The sequence below is a fragment of the Zophobas morio genome, unplaced genomic scaffold, assembly GCF_036711695.1.
Source record: "Zophobas morio isolate AGI-343-1 ecotype UQ-CSIRO unplaced genomic scaffold, CSIRO_AGI_Zmor_V1 ptg000074l, whole genome shotgun sequence".
NCBI lineage: Eukaryota > Metazoa > Arthropoda > Insecta > Coleoptera > Tenebrionidae > Zophobas > Zophobas morio.
This window is the reverse complement of record NW_026972179.1, coordinates 917,771-923,770: the sequence shown is the minus strand read 5'-3', so window position 1 is coordinate 923,770 and position 6,000 is coordinate 917,771.

The window sequence follows — 6,000 nt, the reverse complement described above, 5'->3', positions numbered from 1 at the left end:
CGCCACCAATGCATGACGGGAACATTATTGATTTTGCGCGCGCAGTTTTCATTATTACCGATATTTTTACGAATGCTTTATGGCTTTCTGGAGATGGGAATGCGAAGGATTTGCGAGGTTTGTGCCGGTAAAAGAAGTTGCCAGATCGCTTTGTATTGTTTTTAGGGTTTTTATTGGATGTGACGAGGGTGACGAGGCGCCACTGCAACGTCACGTGTTTTTTAATCATTTTTTAATGCACAGTCACATTTACGATGTTTTCGCACTAAAAAGGTCGTAAAGGTGAAAAACTGTGCTATGATATCACGACTCCTAAAATAAACTATACGTGTCATAGCTGATGTAATGAACAATGAAGCGTTTCCTCCCAAGGGAAATAAAATTTCCATGGCGACGAGAAGCATAGAAGAAAGTTAAATCGTTATCATTATGTTAATTATGTACAGTGCAGCCAATGTTGGATGTTGGCAGAATATCGTGTTCTACAATCAAAACTTAATACAGGTCCGGCCTTGCGTCAATTAGGGCCTCCTTGATGGAGAAGTCTGCTCCGGCACTAGTCGGAGTTTTAAAAATGGATTTACATAGCAGAGAAAAACAAAACAATATTTTTGAATATTTGGGTTAAAAGTAATTGCAAAAAGTAATTGTAAAAGTGACTGAATTATTTCCAACTACTGATACATATATACCTCTTTTTTACTTTGCTGGTGACATATAATTAATAGGCGTATTATAAATTATATTGTCTTTATTTTGACTAGTCTTTAATGCCAAACCTACTTTCTTGGCCTTTCAGAGTGTATAGAATATGAATATATTTACTACTCCTAGTATTTAAGTTCCATTTGACATTTATAACTCTGAAATTTGACGTGTAATTGAATGTGTTGTGGGGTTGATGTTGGTCAGGACTCAATAACTCTCAATCCCCAACAATTAACAATTTATTCACAAAGGTTCACACAAGAGAAAATACAAAGCAGTGTTCATGTCAGAGCGAGACTCTCAGCAGTACTAATTTTCCTTAGCCCTCTCGTGGGGGGAAACGCCCCGGTCAGGTCTACATAGATGGCGCCACCGTGTATATAAAACGGACACATTTTTTTTATTGGGTACTTTTTAGTTGCATATTTCTGGTATTTTTGTTTTTTTCCTCACTTTTTTGTATTCTTTTATTGCCTTTTTTTTTCTTGAATTTTTTCCGACTCTTTCTTGTCATTTTTTCCAAGTCAGGTCAATTAAGGCCAGGTCAAGCCAAATTAAGCCAAGTTAGGTCAAACCAAGGTCAGGTTAGGCCAATGTCATGTTAGGTCCAGAGTCAGACCAAGATTAGATCAAGTCAGACCCAAATCAGATTAAGTCAAGTCAAAACCGGGTCAGATCAAGTCAAAATCAGGTTAGGTCAGGCAAAACCCGGTCAGACCAAGTCAGGTCAAAAGCAGCTCTCGAAAAACCGTCAAAAAATTCCACATTTTTAAAATTTTGATAACCCAGGACGAAGATTTTCCAAAATTCAGTTTGAATTTGTTGGAATTTTCGAAATGAAGTCGCAAATAACTTCTACAGGTGGAGATTTACAAGAAAATGTCTTTAAGTAATTTTCAAAGGGTGTTCGAAAAGCGGTAACGAAATTCATAAGGCCCGCCGTATTTCCTAGAATTTTTTTGAGGGTTTTGTAAAAGTTGCCTAAAATCCCTCAAAAATTTTGAGAAATACTTTTCGATATCATTTTTTCGATTCTCGAAAGCTCGAAAATGGCCATAAAATTTCATACAGGGATAACAGGAAAATTGAGATTTTTTAAAAGTTGCCTAAAAATTCTCAAAAATTCTGAGAAATATATACAGATTTTATAAAAATTCGGTCTAAAAATGACTCTTTTAATATATAATTCAGTGTCATGTTTTTTGATTTTTTTGGGGATTTTTAAAAGGTGCTTAAAAGCGTTCAGAAAATTTTGGGAATGCGTTTTTTTCATCATTTTTTCGATTCTCTAAAAATTGTTGGAATTTTCGAAGAAATTAAGCCAAAAATATATTCAACAAGACGAAATTTACAAGAAAATGTTTTTGGACAATTTTGGGGAAACATATTTTTTCCAAAATTTTTTGTTGAGGTTACTTTTCAATGTTCTGATTCGAAAACAACGTCTTGATGGTTTGGGACCAAAATTTTCGTAAAAGTGATTTTTTTTAAATATCCCGAAAGCTCAACAAACGGTTATAAAACCATAAGTATACTGAAAAGTTGAGATTTTTGGAAAGTTGTTTTAAAATCCTCGAAAAATTCTGGAAAATCCAGTTCGACATTATTTTTTAAGTTTCGAATAATTTTTGGTATTTTCGAAGAACTTAAACCGAAAATAACTTCAAAAAGTCGAAATTTCCACGAAAATGTCTTTAGATAATTTTCTTTCGGTTCTTACAAAGTCAAGTAAGGTCAGGTAAAGGTCCAGCCAGATCAGATCAGAGCAGATCAAGACAGGTGACGTCTTTTTTAACTTTTTACTTTTTGTCTTTTCTTTATTAAATTTTGTACTCTTTTTTCTTTCGCGTTTTTTGTGTACCAATTTTGTATGGACCTTCTTGTGGCTAAATTTTGGTCCTTTTTTTATGCTTTTTCTAGTTGCCTTTTTCTTTTACTTTGTATGACGCTTTTTGTAAGGACATTTTTGTCCTTTTTTAAAACGTCTTTTTTTGGAGCCTGTTTTTTTTTGGACTTTTTTTGTATCATTTCTTTATCACATTTTTTGAATTTTTTTTCGACTTTTTTTATATCACCTTTTTTTTGGATTTCTTTTTTAAGTTTTTTGTTGCTTTTCTGGCCGATTTTTTTGTAATCTTTTTTTGTGTCCCTTTCTTTGTGGATTTCCTGCTTAATACTTTGTTTTTTTTCTGGATTTTTATGTTGTTGTTTTATGGTCTTATTTTTGTCGTCGCTTTTTTTGACGTTTTTTCTTAACGTTGTAAATTTTTCTGGATTTTTTTTACCTTTTTTTCGACTTTTTTGTCTTTGCTTTGTTTTCATATCCTTTTTTGACCAACTGTTGTCGCTCCTTTTTTTGTCGATTTCTTTTGTTACTTTTATGAGCTCCTTTTCTATTCTTTATTCTATCTGTTGCTTTTTTGCCTAATTTTTTTATTTATTGTCTTTCTTTACCGTTTTTTGTAATTTTACTCTATTGCGTCTTTCGACTTTTAGCATTTTTTTTTGTCTCCCATTTTATTGACTTTTTTATTCAGTCGTCTTTCGTCTCGTCTTTTAACAACTATTTTATCCATTCTTTTTTTTTGCTTTCTTTCAGCTTTTTTTTCGCTCTAGTTTTTTTATCGTTTCTTTTTTTTTGTTGCTCTTTTTTTGTATCTTTTTTTGAAGTCCAATTTTATCCCTGTTTATCACATTTTATTTTTTCGTCGCCATTCTTACTTCTGTCACATTGTAAAGTTTAGTCGCATTTTTTAATCGTCTCTATTGGTTGATTTTTGTTTGTTTGTTTACCATATTTTTCAATGTTTTTTTTTGTAGTTTTTTTAAGTATTCTTTTTTCGTTTTTTTTTGTCATTTTTTTGTCGTTTTTTTTTCGGCTTTTTTTCACACTTTCTTTGGAGCTTTTTGTTCCGCATTTTTGTTGCGTTTTTTTTGGCTCCTTTTTTTCTCATCTTTTGTCGTTTTTTGGGTTTCTTTCACGTTTTCGCCAATTTTTGTTGTTTTTTCGTTGCTTTTTTGTATATTTTTTACTTTTTTCGAATTTTTACCTCTTTTTTGCCCTCGTTTATCACATTTTATTTTCTCTAGAATGTCTAGAACCTCTAGAATCTCCAGAATCTCCAAAATTTTTAGAACCCTTAAAACATGTAGAATTTCTAGAATCTCTGGAATTTTTGGCATTTCTAAAATTTCTCGAATCTTTAGAATCTGCAGAATCTTCAGCATCTCCAGAACCTTTGGAATCCCTAAATTTCTAGAATCTTTAGAATCTCTAGAATTACTGGAAGTGCTAGACTTTAAAACTTTTGTATGTCTTAAAATCTTTAGGATCTTTGGAATTTCCAAAATCTCTAAAGCTTTTCGAATCTTTAGAATTTCTAGAATATCTCGAATCTTTAGAATCTCTAATCTCTAAAATTGACGGAATTGCTAGATTCTAAAACTTTGGATATTTTTAAATATTTAGAGTTTTTAGAATCCTCAAAATCTCTAAAAGCTCCAGAATCTTTAGAATCCCTAGAATTTTTGGAGTATTTAGAATTGCTGAAACTGCTAAAATCTGAACTTTTGAATTTATTGGAATTTTTAGAATCTCCAGAATCTTTAAGTAACATCTACAGAATCACCAGAATCTTCAAAATCTCTAGAACTTGTAGAAACTTTAAAATTTCGAGAATTTTTCGGATTTCTCAAATTTTTCGAAGCTTTAGAATCGCTAAACCCTAGAATTACTGGAACCGTTTGTGTTAGATTACTTAGTGTCTTTAGAACCATTAAAATTTCCAGAATTTTCAGCATCTCTAAAATCTGACAAAACCTATAGAAGCTCTAAAACCACTAGAATCTCTAAAATATTTAGAATATCTAGAATTTCTGGAACCGGTAAACTCTAAAACTTTGGATTTCTTGGGCTCTAGAATCTTTAGTCTCTCGAAAGAAACTTCTGAATTTTTAGAACCTCTAGAATCTTTATAATCCAGAATCTCTTGCCTCTCCATAGTTTTCTCTAGAATCTCTAGAACCTCTAAAATCTTCAGAATCTCCAAATTTCTAGAACCCTTAAAACATGTAGAATTTCTAGAATTTTTCGCATCTTTATAATCTGCAGAATTTTTAGCATTTCCAGACTTTCCCGAGATTCTAGCTTCTTTAAAACCTCTAGAGCCTCTATAATCTTTAGAATTTCTAGAATTACTGGAATTGCTGTGGATTTCTTGGAACTTTTAAGATCTGTAGAATCGCTAGACTCTTTGGAATTTCTAGAATTTCTGGAATCTATAGAATCTCTAAAACATTTATAATCTCCAAAATCTTTAGTACCTAGACAATCTCTAAAACGTCTAGAATTTTTAGAATATCTAGAACCTTTAACTAACATCTTTAGAATCACCAGAATCTTCATAATCTCTAGAATCTCTAAAAGCTCTAGAACTGGTAGAAACTTTAACATCTTCAGAAAATTTCAAGAATTTCTAGAATCTTTAGAGTCTCACGAATTTTTGCAATTTTTAGAATCTTTAGAATCTCCTGAATCCTTAGAACTTCTAGAATCGTTAGAATCCAGAATTTTTGCCTCTCCATAATTTTCTCTAGAATGTCCAGAACCTCTAGAATCTTCAGAATCTCCAAATTTCTAGAACCCTTAAAACATGTAGAATTTCTAGATCTCTGAAATTTTTGGAATTTCTAGAAATCTTCGCATCTTTATAATCTGAAGAATGTTTAGCATTTCCAGACTTTCCAGAAATTCTAGATTCTTTAAAACCTCTAGAGCCTCTGTAATCTTTTGAATTTCTAGCATTACTGCAATTGCTGTGGATTTCTTATAAATTTTAAGATCTGTAGAATCTCTAGAATTTTTATGGTTTCTGGAATTTTTCGAATCTATAAAATCTCTAAAACCTCCAGAATGTCTAGAATCTTTAGAATCCGTAAAATTTTTAGAATTTCTAGGATTTTAGAGTATCTAGAATTGCTGGAACTGCTAAAATCTGAACTCTTGAATTTGTTGGAATTTTTAGAATCTCCAGAATCTTTAAGTAACATCTACAGAATCACCAGAATCTTCAAAATCTCTAGAACTTGCAGAAACTTTAAAATTTTAGAATTTTTCGGATTTCTAAAATTTATCGAATCTTTAGAATCTCTAAACCCTAGAATTACTGGAACCGCTTGTGTTGGATTACTTAGTGTCTTTAGAACCATTAAAATTTCCAGAATCATCAGCATCTGTAAAATCTTCCAGAACCTCTAGAAGCTCTAAAACCACTAGAATCTCTAAAATATTTA